Source organism: Rana temporaria, chromosome 9, assembly GCF_905171775.1.
Source record: "Rana temporaria chromosome 9, aRanTem1.1, whole genome shotgun sequence".
In the NCBI taxonomy this organism is placed as follows: Eukaryota; Metazoa; Chordata; class Amphibia; order Anura; family Ranidae; genus Rana; species Rana temporaria.
Genome location: NC_053497.1, coordinates 129,047,451 through 129,066,318, shown reverse-complemented (window position 1 = coordinate 129,066,318; position 18,868 = coordinate 129,047,451). Strand labels below are relative to the sequence as shown.

The following is an 18,868-nucleotide window of genomic DNA, read 5'->3' as shown; positions in this document are numbered from 1 at the left end:
CCTATTCCTTTTTTCACTTAACCGCTTAATTGACTGGTGCCAACACAGGAATACCAAACTATGGCCACGACTGGAACAGGCGCAATGTGAGATCCCACTACAGCGAGCTCCTTGGTGCCATACAGCAATACAAAAGGGTGTCCATCATCATCCGCTAAAAGGCAACACCATAAAAATTTGCGCAAAATTGATCACATAAGCTCACTTATCCTCGGGTAACTCACCGATACGTCCGATACTAGGCAACCCACACTTCGAGCCGGGTATGCGGGATATGAAATTCCGCACTTTGAGAGAATCTGGACTTTTCCAGGCCTCCCACTTTGGCGAAGCGGGACGCTGGAAAACGATGTCGGAGCTGATGGACCCAACGGGCCGGTATCAATTGGACTTTCTGAGAGCCTGTCAGCTCAGCCATTTTTTAGGCACCATTCCGCCCCCTGCTAATGCAGGCCAGCCTCTCACGACCTTGGAAGAGTTGTGCTCAGAGTCGGGCACACTGCCACACGCCTTGTCCCTTACACATAGCATGTTGATTACACCGACGGAGGGGTATAAGATTCCGAGCATCGTAAAATGGGAGCGAGACCTGGAATGCACATTTTAGAGGGGTTTACTGCAATATAGGTCCCTAGGTACTTCAAACATTGGTCTGACCATTTAAATTTGAAGCTTGAACCTACTGACTTCGTCATTTCCTTCGGGATTGCTACCATTAAGGCCTCAGATTTAGTGAAATTTATTTAAAAATACGAAAGTGTACCATACAGCGCAATTTCCTTAAACAGGTTCGGGAGTGAAATTATCGGGTTTGTCATTGAAAAGAGCATATCATCTGCTGCAAATTTATGTTGTATTCCTCCTATTTCAATTCCCCTGATGTTCTTGTTGAGCCGTATTCTGCACAGAAAAGGTTCCGACCGAGGTTAAAGCAAATATTAAAAGGGGACAATGGACAACCTTGCCTTGTCCCATTCGTTATCACAAAAGATGGGGAGACTACCCCATTGACTTTCACTTGAGCTGTGGGTCCTTTGTACATGCTAGCAATTATCTGACCATTTTCTCTCCTAATTTTATATGTTGCATGAACCGCAAACATAAACCCCCATCCCATCCAATCAAAAGCCTTCGATGCATCTGTTCCAAGGAATTATGATATTAACTTGAAACCAACAAGTGTCAGAAAAAGGTTAAGTCTTTAAGAGATTAAACTTCCCTCATTTACAGACCTACATTCATCCCTGCTGCTGTTCGTGTGCTGACAGGGGATGGAGCTTGTCCTGGCTCCTGCAAGGGCCCTCCTCTTCGGTGTCTGCCTCCATAGCAAGCGCTTGCTATAGTGGCAAACATGCAGGTTCGCTCCCCAGCTGGGCCCTGTATATCCATAAGACACACAGCACAGTCCTGCTCTCCTCAAAGTATTTGTTTGACAGCAACAGGAATCAATCACTTATGTTGCTGTTTCTGTTCTGCGAGGAGAGAGAGCAGCAAAGATATAATCTTTCCAATTATCTCCTTCCATTAGTTGCTAAAATCATATTTTTATAAAGTTTGTAGCTGGTTTAAAAAGAGATTGTATAATTAGACTGCAATAAATGTGGCCATCTTAATGCACATTGTATAATCAGATTCTAACATGTGACACCAGCTTTGTAATGGTAGGGACAGCTTTATTCTTCAGCATCTATTGGAAAAATAGATACAGTATATCAGTTTAGGATAAGCTGACCCTTTAAGTGACGATTCACACTGGGGCAGCTTCAAAGTCGTCCGACTCTGAAGCCACCCCACACGGCGCGACCTTAGTGCGGCTGGCAAACTACTTCTTTAATAGTCAATCCAAAGTCGCCCCCCAAGTAGTACAGGAACCTTTTTCTAAGTTGGAGCAACTTGAGTTGCACCCATTAGACCGGTTCCATTGCACTGCATGGAGTATGAATTGTCAGGCGGCTATGTCGCCTGACAGGTCGCCCCAGTGTGAACCGGCACCAACCGTCATATTCAGTTAACACTATAACCAAAGCTTACCCGAGTTTGAAGTGTTATTCCAAGTCCTTTCAATGTGTTATCCAGCAAGCGTCTTCATGTCTTCCTTTATACCCCTTTTATCCAAAGCTATATGTCCAATAAAGAATGGTCTTTGGTAATCCATGTGAAATATAGAAATTTGTTTATCTCCACAAGTGTGTCGCTTTTTCCTCTTTGTAAAAACACAGAACCTGCAATGGAAAAAAAAATGAACTCCTGTAAATGATCACTCAGGTGTTGTCACAGTGATACTAAAAAGAATGTGTAGAATGTTCTAGAATGTTCTAATCATCGGAATGGAATGTTTTGTGGTAATTTCCAAAAACAAAAAAAAAATTCTGCTGGGGGGGCGGGGGGATTATAAACATTATGAAGCCCAGGGACCAAGGCGATTCTCAGGGTCTCAGAGGTTATGTATACCTTAATGTAATGTATTTTAAACCCAAACGGCATACGTTTGTGAATCCACATGGATATTGGCCACCTGTCCTCCACTCAGATTGTGTTGGACAGCACCGGGAGCCATTCACGCTGCTGCATGCACTTGTGCCGATAGGGAACATGCTGACAGGAGGATGGCACAGATTGGGCAGAGTTGATGGATTATCAGTGTTGCTGCTCTCATTGTCCAATCAGCAAGCAGGGAGTGAGGAAGCGACATCACCATGGCCCTTAGTGCTGAATTCTAGGCACAAAAAATATCATTTAAATATGTTCCTCAATAGCCACGTTTTGTTAAGCAAATGCCTGAAAACCCAGATATTGTCTTGTAAAAGTAACAAAGTTTTCACTGTGCTGCACATGTGTTTCTTCTTGTCCCCAGTGGAATATTCCCCTCTGTCCTGATGGAAATGGATCAGAGGAAAAAGCAATGTAAAATATCCAAAACTAGAAAAAAGAAAGCTTGGGCCGGAGCTGGCAACCCATTGATTGGGCAGCCGATGGGTAGACAGTGAACACATTCCTGCCTTGCCATTCCTTCCCCTCCAACGCCCTCATCTTCACTGCAGAGCAGATAACAGGATGCAGCAAAGTACTGGGTGGAGGGCGGGAGAGGGGAGCTGCCTCAGTTAACTTTTCACATTAACCAGCAGATGATTGGTTGCTAGTGCTACCCCTGCTACTAGCAACCAATTACCATTTTGTAAATATGAAAAGGTAACTGGCAGCTCCAGCTCCCGTCCTCCATCCAGTACTGTTCTCCCTTCCACTCTGCTGCACTACCTACACTGCTGTGTGGTGGGGGTCCAGAGGACACTTTACATTACTGTAGGGAGGGAGGAGATGATGTGAAGGGTGGGGGGGGGGGGGAAGTGGGGCTGAGGACTCTACTGTGGGGGTGATTTAAAAAGGGGGGGGGGGAGGACACTACCGTGACACACTGTGCGTTCTTCATGCCAGCTTTTTATTGCAAGTCGCCTACCCCTGCTAAAGAGTGCTGATGAAAGGAAGTCGTTCATTTTTTTGCTATCCACTCAGATGACTTCAATATATTGAATGCTGTGGCTAACAAAGGCATGCACACTGGCCAAGAAAGTGCTGACTCAATGGAGTCCAGGCGACAGTATAAACCAGAAAATAATGCTACCTCTCTTTAGTTTAGAATAGGACAGTCCTAATGTACACTATTAAAGAACCAGTAAATATAGCGCCAATGCTGATTAAAAGGCAAACCAAAAAAAAAATACAAACTTCTATAACATTTAAAAAAAAGGCTGTGTAAAAACACCAAGGCCGTGTTCACACTGTCGTACAGCAGGGATCCGGTGTGTGCTGATTCACCGGTTCAGGTCCGATTTCAGCCCAAATTTTGGGCTGAAATCAAACCTAAAAAACACACCAAAAAAGGCACGTGTTTTTCCGGCACACTGCACCGGACCCGCTGCGAAGATATGTGAACTGGCTCCATAGAGAGCCAGTCACATTCTCCTGCTATGCAAATTGAATGTGCGAATTGAATGTGGGGGAACACACATTCAATTCGCATAGGTGTGAACCCGGCCTAAAGCCCACTGTGAGAAGATATTTGTCATCCAACATCTCATAGTGGCCAGGAATTTAAGTCTCTTTAACATTTTAGGCTAAACATACAAAAAATTCTACTATGGTAGAAATCCTATTGGCTTTTATAAGCGGTCACGCTACAAATATGCATATTTCACTTGAGATAACCGCCTACTCGTTTCCTCCGATGATGTGTCACAGACCATGCTCTCTTACTTGTAAAAAAAAAAAACACGTTAAATGTCATGGGAAAATCTTGCAATATTGACTGATCGTCATGCTGATCGTAGAGCATTACTGCCTTCCGATTTACTGGCATCAGGTATGCAGATCAGGAAAGAGAGAGAATTCCTTACCTGCATACATAATCCAGGTCAGTGTTTCCATATACTGAAGCAAAACGGTCTGCATGACAGCCAGACAAGGAGCGTTTTCAAACTGAAGCGTCAGCAAAGGCTGCGCCCATCTTTCTCTAATGAAGGGTTTGTTCCGCAGCACAATACTAGAGTAAAGCTGACGTGTCAACAGACCTGAACTTTGCCTCAGCTAACAACGCAGGTTACCTTGCGGGATGCCGCACTGTTCATTTGCCAACTTCCCAGAACATTTGATTTTCAAAGGACGTCAGGCAGGAGGTAATTGAATGAGACACAAAGCAAATATGATCCCGTTTATCAGGAACTGGCCAACAGTCACACAGTGTATGGCCAGCTTTAAAGTCCTCTATATTCTATGGACAGCCTTAGGAGTAAGACTAGGGACCAGTTAACACACATTTCCATGCGGTTTTGACTGCCCATTCCCTTGGAGGAAAGCACAAATGTTTCTAAACATGCAGCACCAAATTGCATAGTAATGTAATACCATGCGATCTGGTGGCCGTAAACACACTGCATTTGCAATATGTATTTGGGGTGCCATTAACAATTAATTGGCACCCGCATGTGACTCAAGGGCAGTGCAAAAAACGCACACCGAACGCGCCTTTGCTCCACCAGGTTTTGGTGTTAACGAGCCCTAAGGCCAGTCATAGACGGTTCGAATCTTCAATTGGCAGGAACCGGCTGAGAATTGAACCATTAATGAGCAGGCTGAATGTACCAATTTGATCAATCAACTTGGGTACAACCAGCCTGCCCGAATTGCTTGCAATTATCACAAGTGGCTGCTATAGCTGCCAGCGATGAGATCAGTCTTCTCCAGGGAGGGGCGCCTCCGCCCTCCCGGAGAAGACAATTGCTCTGCAGAAGGGATTCCCTGTCACTGTCTGTGCCGACAGAATTGTACATATTTCCATCCTGCAACCGGTGGAAAGAAATTTGTATAGTCCATGAGCTGCCTTAGCGTAGGAGCCAGAACAACCAACCAACCACCCCCCCCCCCCCAACATCGAGCTCAATTTCTAACAGCTCCCCTCTCTCTCCACTCTGTTACTTCTCAATTTTACACACTCAGCGCGGCACTTGATGCTTGCCAGAGCCTCCGAGTGTGGATAAGGGAGGAGGAACATCTGTCAGTGTAAAGCCTCAGCCTAATTTTGATAATAATCGGCCGATATATCGGTCGACCTCTAGAGTACACCCACGGTTAAGCTGAAAACTTTCCGCCAGGCACCTTTCAGGGGTGGTAGGGCAGGAGGAGGCCGACATGGCCACCAACTGTAAGAATATTGTCTGTTCAAGAACCAGGCGACATTCATACAGTGTTATGCCGCGTACAGACGGTCGTTTTTTTGTGATGAAAAAAAACGTAGTTTTTAAAAACGTCATTTAAAATGACCGTGTGTGGGGAAAACGTCGTTTTATGTCTTCTGAAAAACGACAAAAAAAAAAATTCGAACATGCTTGAATTTTTTGTGTCGTTTTTCCAAAAGTTTTTTGTGTCAATTAAAATGATAGTGTGTGGGCAAAACAACGTTTAAAACAACGTTTTTAAACCCGCGCATGCTCAGAAGCAAATTATGAAGCTAGCTTCAATGGAAAAAAGAGTGCTGAACGTAACCGCGCTTTGCTAGAGCTTTTTGAAAAAACGATGGTGTGTAGGCAACGTCGTTTTTTAAAATGAAGTTTCAGAAACGTTGTTTTATTTCATGATTTAAAACGTTGTTTTATTTCATCACAAAAAACGACCGTCTGTACGCGGCATTAGGGTCAGCTTTACAGGTGGTGAAAATAAAATACAAATGTCTGTGTAGACAAGTAAACAGCAGCAACCATCAGTCTTTAGGTGACCTCCGTACATTTAAATAAGACAAATGTAAATCATACCGAAGTGTGCTTAGTTTAACCAACTATATACGGCCGAAGGGTGGTTCTACTTCTCTGGGGCGCCGTCATTTGACGTCCGCCCCTTTCCGCGTTCCCCGAGTGCGCAGTGGGGAACTTCTGTGCTGGCCGTGTCCCTTGGACACAGCCAATCACAGATCGCCGTGAACGGCCAAATCGGAGTGGCCGTTTGCTAGGCGATCTGTGCGGCCAATGAGAGATGATCTCATATGTTTACATATGAGATCATTTCTCATTGCCGTCTCTCACAGACAGCGGTGCTGTCAGGGAGAGAGGAGACCGATCTGTGTCTCTTGTACATAGGGACACAGATCGGTCACCCCCCCAGTCACCCCCCTTCCCCCACAGTTAGAACACTATATAGGGAATACATTTAACCCCTTCCTCACCCCCTAGTGTTAACCCCTTCCCTGCTAGTCACATTTATACAGTAATTAGTGCATATTTATAGCACTGATTGCAGTATAAATGTGAATGGTGTCAAAAGTGTCCGATGTATCCGCCATAATGTCGCAGTTGCAATAAAAATCGCAGATCGCCGCCATTACTAGTAAAAAAAAAAAAAAAAAAAAATAATTCTGTCCCTTATTTTGTAGGCGCTATAACTTTTGCGCAAACCAGTCGCTTATTGCGATTTTTTTTTTTTTTTTACTAAAAATATGTAGAATACGTATCGGCCTAGACTGAGGATAAAAAAAAAATGAAAAAAAAAATGTAGCTATTTATTATAGCAACAAAAATTTTTTTTTTTTTTCAAAATTGTCGCTCTATTTTTGTTTATAGCGCAAAAAATAAAAACCGCAGGGGTGATCAAATACCACCAAAAGAAAGCTCTATTTGTGGGGAAAAAAGGACGTCAATTTTGTTTGGGAGCCACGTCGCACGACCGCGCAATTTCAGTTAAAGCGACGCAGTGCCAAATCGCAAAAAGTCCTCTGGGCAGGAAGGGGGTTTAAGTGCCCAGTAAAGAAGTGGTTAAACAGTTTAAAAATGAATATTCATATGCTTGCATAAGCCTAGTCATGACAGATTCTCTTTCAGGTTCCAGGAAACCCATCAAGATAACTTATCACAAAGGAGGCTCCTAACTAATAACATGTAGACCCACCACGACTCCTAGAAATGGAAATATTTTCAGAGCACACTACGGCAGCAGAGCAGCACTTTGTTCATTTATACATAGTTACCCTTTATTTGCAAGAAGAAAAAAAGAACGCAGATCGAAAACTGCTAGCCTATGAGGCTTAAAGCGGCGCCCCACACAGAGCAAAATGCTGCGAGGCTGTGATGCATACAAGTTTCAGTTTCAAAGCAGATGTGGGGATTTTTACAAATACCACTGAGAATACCACTTGCAAAAAGCACCTTTTAAATTTGGAGTTTATATTGTATTGCATTAAAATATCTGGCCAATTTTTAGTAGTACTTCTAAAAAAGGAATATTTAGAAAACACGGGACATTTTTTATAATTCTTCACCAATCCAGCCTACACAAGTACCAAGGCACAAAAATCCAAATACAGGTGAAACTCGAAAAATTAGAATATCGTGCAAAAGTTCATTTATTTCACTAATGCAACTTAAAAGGTGAAACTAGTATATGGAGACAGACTCATTACATGCAAAGCAAGATAGTTCAAGCCGTGATTTGTCATAATGGTGACGATTATGGCTTACAGCCAGGGCTGTATTTTGGCCTAGGCCAATGATGGCTAACCTTGGCACCCCAGATGTTTTGGAACTACATTTCCCATGATGCTCAACTACACTGCACAGTGCATGAGCATCATGGGAAATGTAGTTCCAAAACATCTGGGGTGCCAAGGTTCGCCATCACTGGCCTAGGCTGACAAGGCCCAGGCCTAGGGCGGTACTTTGTGGGGGGGGGGGGGGGGCGGCGCCCCCCCGGCACAAAAACATCCCCCCTCCTCCCGTGGCCTCCTCCCGGATAACATACAGCCTCCTGTGTGCACACACGCGGCGTCAGCGGCCGCATCCACTGCCCAGAGCCACTGAGGTGCCTGACCAGTGCAGAGTGTAGTGCACTGTGGGGGCTGAGATATGGCAGCCCCGTTTTGCTGGGACTAGTAGTGCACTGTGGGGACTGACATATGGCAGCCTTCTATGCTGGGACCTGCAGTGCACTCTGGGGGGGCTGACATATGGCAGCCTCCTATGCTGGGACTTGTAGTGCCTTAGACTGTGGGGAGACTGAGGAATCCTCATTCCGCCACTGAGGGCACTACAAGTCCCATCAGAGTGGGCTGCCATTCTTCCATCCCCTGTAGTTTTAGGGCACTACAAGTCCCAGCATAGGAGGCTGCCATATCTCAGCCCCCCAGAGGGCAATACAAGTCCCAGCAGAGCAGGCTGCTCTTACAGAACAGGAGAAATAGCGGGGGGGGGGGGGGTGTACTGGGAGGGGAGAGAAGGAGGCAAAGGTTTGAGATGAGGGGGGATTTTTTTCTGAACGTGAGGATTTATGCTGGAAGGGGGAGATGGGGGAGGATTTGTGCTGGGAAGGGAGATGGGGGAGGATTTGTGCTGGGAAGGGAGATGGGGGAGGATTTGTGCTGGGAAGGGAGATGGGGGAGGATTTGTGCTGGGAAGGGAGATGGTGGAGGATTTGTGCTGGGAAGGGGAGATGGGGGAGGATTTGTGATGGGTGAGGATTTGTGCCGAGAGATGGAATTTATGCTGGGAGGGGGAGATGGGGGAGGATTTGTGCTGGGAAAGGGGAGGTTAAGGCAAGGGTTTGTGCCGAGAGATGTAATTTTTGCTGGGAGGGGGAGATGGGGGAGGATTTGTCCCGAGAGATTAAATTTTTGCTGCTAGGGGGAGGATTTGTGCCGAGAGATGTAATTTATGCTGGGAGGGGGAGATGGGGGAGGATTTGTGCTGGGAAAGGGGAGGTTAAGGCAAGGGTTTGTGCTGAGAAGGGGGATTTTCACTGGTTATATGAGGATTTGTGCTAAAAGGGAGTATTTTTGCTGCTAGGGGGAGATGGAGGGGGCAGGGGTCTGGAAGGGGTGTGGTTAACAGATGATAGGGTGGGTCTTAAATAGGAAGGGGTGTGGCTTTGACAGGAAGGGTGGGTCATATTTAAATTAGGGGGTGCATGAATTTAGTCAGGCCTAGGGCAGCACAAAACCCAAATACACCACTGCTTACAGCTCATGAAAACCCCAAATCCACAATCTCAGAAAATTAGAATATTACATGCAATCAATAAAACAAGGATTATACATAGAACAATATCGGACCTCTGAAAAGTAGAAGCATGCATATGTACTCAGTACTTGGTTTGGGCCCCTTTTGCAGCAATTACTGCCTCAATGCGGCGTGGCATGGAAGCCATCAGCCTGTGGCACTGCTGAGGTGTTATAGAAGACCAGGATGCTTCAATAGCGGCCTTCAGCTCTTCTGCATTGTTCGGTCTCATGTCTCTCATCTTTCTCTTGGCAAAGCCCCATAGATTCTCTATGGGTTTCATGTCAGGCAAGTTTACTGGCCAATCAAACACAGTAATCCCACGGTCATTGAACTAGGTTTTGGCGCTTTTGGCAGTGTAATCAGGTGCCTGCTGGAAAAGGAAGTCAGTATTCCCATAGAGCTTGTATGCGGAAAGAAGCATTAAGTGCTCCAAAATCTCCAGGTAGACGGCTGGGGTGACCCCGGACCTAATGAAGCACAGAGGACCAATCACCAGCAGATGACATGGATCCCCAAATCAACACAGACTGTGGAAACTTCACACTGGACTTCAAGCATCTTGCAGTGTGTGCCTCTCCATTCTTCCTCCATACTCCGGCTCCTTGGTTTCCAAATGAGATGCAAAATTTGCTCTCATCAGAAAAGAGGACTTTGGACCACTGAGCAACAGACCAGGTGTGTTTTTCTTTAGCCCAGGTAAGACGCTTCCGACGTTGTTTGTTGTTCAGGAGTGGTTTGACAAGAGGAATATGACATTTGAAGCCCATCTCCAGGATCTGTCTGTGCGGTGGCTCTTGATTAGAGGTCGACCGTTATGGGTTTTTCTCTGGCCGATACCGATATTTCAAAATTGGGCCGGCCAATATTTTAGGCCGATTTTTGCGGCTGATATTTTAGGCCTATTTTTTTTTCATTATCTCAGAAAATCTAGGTTGGGAAGGAGGTTATTGTTTACGGTGGAGAGGTGGAGTTCAGCATATCAGTGTCCATCAGTGCCCACCAATGCAGCCTATCAGTGTCCATCAGTGCCACCTCATTAGTGTCCACCAGTTCAGCCTGTCAGTGCAACCTCATCCGTGCCTACCAGTTCAGCCCATTAGTGTCCATCAGTGCAGCCCATCAGTACCACCTCATAATTATTAAAAAAAGAAAAAAAATACAATCTTAGTTATTTTGAGGAGAGGGGTACAGAGAGGTGGTTGTGGAGGAGGGGGGTACAGAGAGGTGGTTGTGGAGGAGGGGGGTACAGAGAGGTGGCTGTAAAGCTACCTCTCTGTACCCCCCTCCTCTACAGCCACCGCTCTGTACCCGCCTCCTCCACAGCCACCTCTCTCTGTACCCGCCTCCTCCACAGCCATGTGTTGTGGAGAGGAGTGGATGGTGCTGGGCGTGGGTGGGGATGCGTTGTGGAGAGGGGTGGGTGGGGATGCGTTGTGGAGAGGGGTGAAAAAATTGGGATAACTTTACTGTTATGTTTTTTAAATTTATTGAAGTGTATTTTTTCCAAACAATTGCGCTTGAAAGACCGGTGTGCTAATACAGTGACAAAAATATTGCAACAACTGCCATTTTATTCTCTAGGGTCTCTGCTGTATATATATATATATATATATATATATATATATATATATATATATATATATATATATATATATATATATATATATATATATACACACACACACACACACACACACACACACACACACACACACACTAAATATATGTTTGGGGGGTTCCAAGTAATTTTCTAGAAAAAATTACTGATTTTAATGTGTAAGCAACAAGTGTCAGAATAGGCCTGGTCTTGAAGTGGTTACCATTTGGACACTTCATTTGGAGAGCTGAACATTTTGTATTTTATTTCTGAAGAGGATTGTACATTTTCCTTTTTTGCTAGCAGCTCTAGTACAATAAAACCTTGGATTGCGAGCAAAATTTTCTCCGGAAACATGCTTGTAATCCAATGTACTTATATATAGAAAGCAAAATTTCCCATAAAAAATAATGGAAAATCAAATGATTCGTTCCACAACCATTTATTCATAAATCCTTCAGTTTATAGTCCTAATAAAAATATTATAACAATGTGATGGCAGCCTCTACAAGGGGATTAGAAGCAAAATCTAGCAGGAGCTACAACGTATAACAGAGAAGAGAGGCACCTCTAAGTGTAGCAATATGGTTACATTTAATGAAGGTACAACATTTAGCAACTCACATGGTTGATGATTAAAAACAGGAACATCCAAGTAAAGCTTTGCTTGAAGCGCTCATGGAGCGCAGTGTGGAATGGACGACGTCAATGTGGGTGCAGAGGATGGTCTATGTGGACAGCTTTACCCCGGATGTCTTCCTATTTAGATGTGCCTGTTTTAAACATCAACCATGCGAGTTGCTAAATGTTGTACCTTCATTAAATGTAACCATATGGCTACACTTAGGAAGCACCTTTCTTATCTTTTAGGCTTAATTTCCATGGACGTTTTTACAGCCACTTTGTTTAGCCTTTTTTACAGCTTAAAAAACGCCTGTCCATATTTTATTATTATTTTTTAAAATTTTTTGGAGCTGGAGCTCAAAAACGCTGTGGTAGCGTTTTTGCGCGTTTGAGCGTTTTACGTCTGGCGTTTTTACAGCGCTAAGGCTGGAGCTTCAGAACGCACTGGTCCTGGGGTTTTTTTTGCAGCTTAAAAACGGTTCAGCCATCTACAGCTTAAAAACGTCATGGTGGGCATGAGGCCATAGACTAACACGGAGAGCCGTTTTTAAGCTGCAAAAAAAGCTCAGAAAGTGGCTGTAAAAACGTCCGTGGAAATGAAGCCTTAAAGTTGTGACACGATGCTACTCTTATATCAAGTCAAAATGTATTTAAACATGTTGCTCGTCTTGCAAAATGCTCTCAAAGCAAGGTTTTACTGTATATGATTCTATTTTGAGTTAGTGCTAACTTTATTATTTTCTTTAACCAACTTGAAGGAATTTCATTTAAGAGACCACATAGCTTCCGACGCTGTAATCTGCATGCTTATTCATGTCAGTTGAGCTAAAAACAGGTTTACAACTTTGTAAAAGATTTAATCTCCTAGGTTGGACATGCAGTTTGGCGGATTGTGCCCAGAGATATTTTTACAAGCGCCATGGATCCCAAAAATGAGGCTTAAAAGCCTGTAACCAGGAGACAGAACATAATTTATGTACAGTTGCTACAGTAATCCAACCTAGCTAAAAATTCAAAAAGAATAACACACAAAAAGCTGATATTTTATTGCAATAGTACCACCGCCCGGTCGCGATTGCGACAAGAAATTGTGACCTGGCGCCCGCCGGTAATTGAGGCCATGGCTTTGCGGCCTACAAGGCCACGGCCTCAATTACCGGCCGTGGCGGGGGAGGTGGGGGCGGACAGAGGCACAGGATCCTGTGTCTCCGCGCACCCCCAACGCGCAATCGCGGCGGGCCCGCGACCGCCCGTAATTGAGGCCGCGGCTTTGCGGCCTTGTGAAGTCCCAAGCTCTTCCATCTGTGAGTTGGCGCCAGCTGGTGGTGGGCGTTGGCATTTCAAGTTAAACAGCAATTCTAATGTCATTTTTCACTATTTTCACTGCCATCTCCTTCCCTCTAATTAGAACCCCCAAACATTATATATATTTTTTATTCTAACACCCTAGAGAATAAAATGGCGATCTTTGCAATACTTTGTCATGCCGTATTTGCGCAGCGGTCTTACAAGCGCACATTTTTGGGAAAAAAAATACACTTTTTTAAATTAAAAAAATAAGGACAACAGTAAAGTTATCCCAATTTTTTTTTAAATTGTGAAAGATAATGTTACGCCGAGGAAATTGATACCCTACATGTCACGGTTCAAAATTGCGTCCGCTCGTGGAATGGCGACAAACTTTTACCCTTTAAAATCTTCATAGGCGACATTTAAAAAAATTCTACAGGTTGCATGTTTTGAGTTAAATTATCTAGAGCTAGAATTATTACTCTCGCTCTAACGATCGCGGCGACACCTCACGTGTGGTTTGAATACCGTTTACACATGCGGGCGCTACTCACGTATGTGTTCGCTTTTGCGCGCGAACTCGTCGGGAAGTGGGGGGGATTTCTGGCTCCTAACTTTTTTAGCTGGCTCCTAGATTCCAAGCAAAATTTGTCAAACCCTGACAGGGCTCGACAAAACCCAGGCGCCAGGTCGCCATGGCGACTGGAAATTGAGTCCTGGCGCCTGGGCTACACCGCAGCAGCTGGGACGTGGCCCCACTGTAGGTATTCGGACTTCAGCCTGTGCTAGCCAAAATTGAGACCGTCGCTTTTTACGAATCGGCGCCCTCTGGTAGATGGTCCTGTGATGATCAGCTTGCTCTGGCTGCCTGCCAACTTCCGACATCATCTTCCCAGTTTGACAGCTGGGCAGGCATGTACTGGTCCCCTCCGCTCCTCTGCCCCCCCCCCCCAGTGCTCACCTCTCCCTGTCTTAGTTAAGCAGCGCGACCCCCCCATGCTGCTATGGTCCCCTCCGCCCCTCTGTCCCCCCCCAGCGCTCACATCTCCCTGGCTTAGTTAAGCAGCGCGACCCCCCCATGCTGCTATGGTCCCCTCCGCTCCTCTGTCCCCCCCCAGCGCTCACATCTCCCTGGCTTAGTTAAGCAGCGCGACCCCCCCCCATGCTGCTCTGGTCCCCTCCGCTCCTCTTTCCCCCCAGCGCTCACATCTCCCTGTCTTAGTTAAGCAGCGCGACCCCCCCATGCTGCTCTGGTCACCTCCGCTCCTCTGTTCCCGCCCCCCCCCAGCGCTCACCTCTCCCTGGCTTAGTAAAGCAGCACGACTGAATGACATGCTCCTCGGGAGTCGGCACTGAGAAGCTCATACAATCCGGAAGGAGGGCTCAGGGCAGCTGTGATATAAGCTTCCTCGTCACCCGTTCTACTGCTATTTCCTTCCCCCGCTCTCCATCCTGTCTGCTGCCGCGGAGAGTCTAGATGGAGAGCGGGGGAAGGAAACAGCAGTAGAACGGGTGACGAGGAAGCTTATATCACAGCTGTGTACGGCTGCCCTGAGCCCTCCTTCCGGATCGTATGAGCTTTTCAGTGCCGACTCCCGAGGAGCATGTCATTCAGTCGCGCTGCTTAACTAAGTAAAGCCAGGGAAAAACACAATTCGTCAGCTCTTTTAGAAAGGGTGGAGGATCAGGTGAGACAATTAGAACTAACGTACGTGGTAGACCCCTCGGACTCCGCGAGGGAGGCATGGATGTCGGGCCAGGACTCCCTGGACCGGCTGAGATCCTCCGCCGCGGAGAAGAAGCGATTTTTTTCCCAGCAGGCATATTATGAGGAGGGGGAGAAAACAGGCCGCCTGTTGGCAAGAATTGCCAGGTCGCAACAGGCGTCCCCCGCCATAGGAGCGATCCGTGATGGGCGGGGGCGCCTGGTGAACGAACCGGAGATGATTTTGACTGAGTTGGCCACTTTCTACTCCGAATTGTACAAGACGCGAGATGACTTCACGGATGGGGAGTTGCAGCGCTATATTGATGCGCTGGCTCTACCGACCCTGAAAGAAGGGGCGAGGACCGAGCTGGAGAAACCGCTTACTCTGGAGGAACTGAGGGAAGCTGCTGCCTCCTTCCCCACATGTAAAGCCCCGGGGGACGATGGAATACCCATGGAGGTGTATACTCAGTACGGGGAGGTGATGCTGCCCAAGTTACTTGAGGTGTTTAACGCCTCGTTTGACTCGGGTGTCTTGCCTCCGTCTATGACACGAGCGAACATCGTTCTATTGCTAAAGGCGGGTAAGGATCCTTTGGATCCCGGGTCGTATAGACCTATCTCTCTCCTCCAAAGCGACGTCAAAATTCTAGCGAAAGTACTGGCCCTGCGAGTGAACAAAATTATTCTGTCCATTATCCACTCCGACCAGGCGGGATTCATGCCACGTAAATCCACGGCGACGAACCTCCGACGGCTATACCTGAACATGCAGACCCCCTCGGTTTCCGCCGGCAATAGAGCACTGTTGTCGCTTGATGCCAATAAGGCCTTCGACAGTGTTGGCTGGCGGTACCTATGGGCGGTACTGACTAAATTTGGCTTCGGCCCTAGGTTCCTGAGATGGGTCAGGCTCTTATATGCTACGCCAAAGGCGGCCATACGTATGGCTGATAGGATGTCCCACGCCTTCGCTCTGGGCAGGGGGACCAGGCAGGGATGTCCCCTGTCCCCCCTGCTCTTTGCCTTGGCTATCGAGCCCCTTGCGGCCCTGGTTAGGGGCTGCGAGGCGGTTCGGGGGTTCAGATACGGCGACATGCATGAGAAAATCATGTTATACGCCGACGACATGCTCCTCTTTTTAGAGGATGCGGAGGGATCCCTGCAGCAGGTTATGTCCATTATTACTGAATTTGGCCGCTTTTCGGGTCTTACAATTAATTGGAACAAGTCGGCCCTGATGTTCCTAGATGAGACGTCCTCGATGGGGAGTAGCCCTTCGTGTCCTGTACCCGTGGTGTCCTCTTTTAAGTACCTGGGGATTTGGATCTCCCCCACTATAACGGATTTCTGCAAACTGAATGTGTACCCCCTGCTGTCTAAATTCAGGGATAAAATTCAAATCTGGAACAAACTAAAAATGTCCCTAGCGGGAAAGACCAACCTCATCAAAATGATACTGATGCCGCAACTGTTGTATCTTCTCCATAACACGCCTGTGGTAATTACCCTTAAAATATTCCGTGTAGTTAACTCTCTCTTCAGACAGCTGCTGTGGCACACCAAAACCCCTAGGATAAAGCTAGAACAATTGCAGCGCCCAAAGGAGGGGGGGGGGGGGGCCTCGCCTTACCTAACCCATGGATATACTACTTGGCGGCTCAGCTCCAACACTTAATAGGGGCCATGGGCCCATTGCCCGAGGCCTCGGCGGCCAGATTGATGCTGCACGATTCAGGGGTAGCAACGATACCTGAGGGACTGGAGGCTCGCAAATTTCAAAAACCTAATAAACGTATGCCTACGTATGCTCTTGTTCAGAAGATATGGAATAAAGCTAAGCAACTCCAAAATGTGGTGGGGTACACCGAGTTTAGTCCCCTATGGGGGAACAACTCCTATGAGGAGCTAGCTAAACTTGACCAGGGACGAAGGTGGAGTTCCTTTGGGGTCACGCATCTTAAACATGTCTTTGGGAGGGGGGCCTACTCCCCTTTAGTGAGCTACGCTCCAGATTTAACCTGCCGCACACTATGCAATTCTTCTATCTTCAGCTGCAGCACGCAGTAAGGGCCCAGGGGACAGCGGTGGAGTGGGTTTGGTCCCCCACACCGGTTTTCCGGGTACTGTGCTCCGCGCAGGACACCAAGGGCATGATTTCACAATGTTATACTTTGCTCCTGTCGTTATTTTTGGAAGGGCACCCTATGAGGGTGGCAGAACAGTGGGAGGCAGATCTGGGGCCCATTGAGGGGGAAATATGGGAGGAGGCGCTACAGGCCGTGAATACCTGTTCATTAAATGTGTCACAGAGGGTCTCCCAACTCTATATATTACTTAAGGTGCATTACACCCCGGCTAGGCTTTTTAGAATGGGCCGGGCTCCGGACCAGTTGTGCGGACGGTGCAGGGCGGCACAGGGTGATTTGGTCCACCTGCTCTGGCGTTGTCCCAAGCTGCATAGATACTGGACGGAGGTCCTGGCTACACTAAATTCAGTGTTCCAGACCAATGTCCCACTGGATCCACTTTGTTGCCTGTTGGGTGTTCTGGAGGGGGCAATAGTGGAGGAAGGTACTAGAGCGGCATTCGCCAGGGCATTGTTTCAGGCGAGGAAACTCATTCTTATACACTGGAAGTCGAGGGAGCCCCCTTCGGTTAGGACCTGGGTACAGCATGTGGGCAGAACAATGTCGATGGAAAAGTACATATACCAGCATAGAGGGACCGCAGGGAAATTTCTTAAATTATGGGATCCATGGCTCGCGACACCTGGGCTGAGCCCCTTAGAGTTGGTACAGGAAAGGCTACTGGGTGGAAGGTAGGGGTTGAGGATAAACTATAGGGTCCCCTGTTTGATTATTTGGTGGGCTGAAAGAAGGGTGGATGGGTGGACGGTCAGGAGGGGTGAGGGGTCCAGGGTGGTGTGTCCAGGCGGTTGAAACGGTATAATGACTGTGTGCAATGATTTTACAAGGTATTTTTGATGTCTGACCTATGATTTTGCTGATGAGTCAGTCTAAAAGTACTGTGTAGACTGTCATTCTTTTACTGTATGTATGTTTTGTGAGCAATAAAAACCTTTCTGATTCAAAAAAAGTAAAGCCAGTGAGAGGTGAGCGGGGAGAGGGGACCAGAGCAGCATTGGGGGGGGGGGGAGCATATGGAGGACGAGAGCAGCATGGAGGGGGGTGAGCATATGGAGGACGAGAGCAGCATGGGGGGGGTGAGCATATGGAGGACGAGAGCAGCATGGGGGGGGTGAGCATATGGAGGACGAGAGCAGCATGGGGGGGGGGGTTGAGCATATGGAGGACGAGAGCAGCATGGGGGGGGGGTGAGCATATGGAGGACGAGAGCAGCATGGGGGGGGGTGAGCATATGGAGGACGAGAGCAGCATTGGCGGGGGGGGTTGAGAATATGGAGGAAGAGAGCAGCATGGGGGGGGTGAGCATATGGAGGACTAGAGCAGCATGGGGGGGGTGAGCATATGGAGGACGAGAGCAGCATGGGGGGGGGGGGTTGAGCATATAGAGGACGAGAGCAGCATTGGGGGGGGGGTGAGCATATGGAGGACGAGAGCAGCATGGGGGGGGTGAGCATATGGAGGACGAGAGCAGCATGGGGGGGGGTGAGCATATGGAGGACGAGAGCAGCATTGGCGGGGGGGGGTTGAGAATATGGAGGACGAGAGCAGCATGGGGGGGGGCGAGCATATGGATGACCAAAGCAGCATGGGGGGGGGAATGAGCATATGGGGGACCAGAGAAGCCTGGATGGCCGAGCATATGGGGGGGCCAGAGAAGCATTGGGGGGGGGGCCAGAGGAGCACGGGGGACAGGAGTACAGGGGGAGCACGGGGGACAGAGGAGCATGGGGGAGGGGACAGACAGCTGACTCAAAAGCTATGGCCTGGGGAGTTTCTCACTTTCCTGCCTATACTTGTCTCATAACGGGGGGGGCGCCATTGCCCTGGGTGAAATCTCTAGCAGATTCCCCACTGGTACTGCCTAGAAGAGAAATAATGTAGAATGGCTAGTGAAAGGGGGGGGGGCTTGGGTGGCCGGGGTGGGTTCTTATTTCCCAACAGCCCACATATGCAGTGCTAGGCAGCC

At 47.5% G+C, this 18,868-nt stretch overlaps 1 protein-coding gene across 3 annotated transcripts in view; it reads right to left on the bottom strand.

The window, feature by feature from the left end:
• Positions 1–18,868, bottom strand: part of TRAF2 (TNF receptor associated factor 2) — a 123,308-nt gene that overhangs the window by 94,937 nt on the left and 9,503 nt on the right. For all 3 annotated transcript variants that reach the window (XM_040324487.1, XM_040324489.1, XM_040324488.1), the window contains exon 2: positions 2,032–2,222. The gene's annotated coding sequence lies outside the window, so the exon portion shown is untranslated. The remainder of the gene's footprint in view (positions 1–2,031; positions 2,223–18,868) is intronic.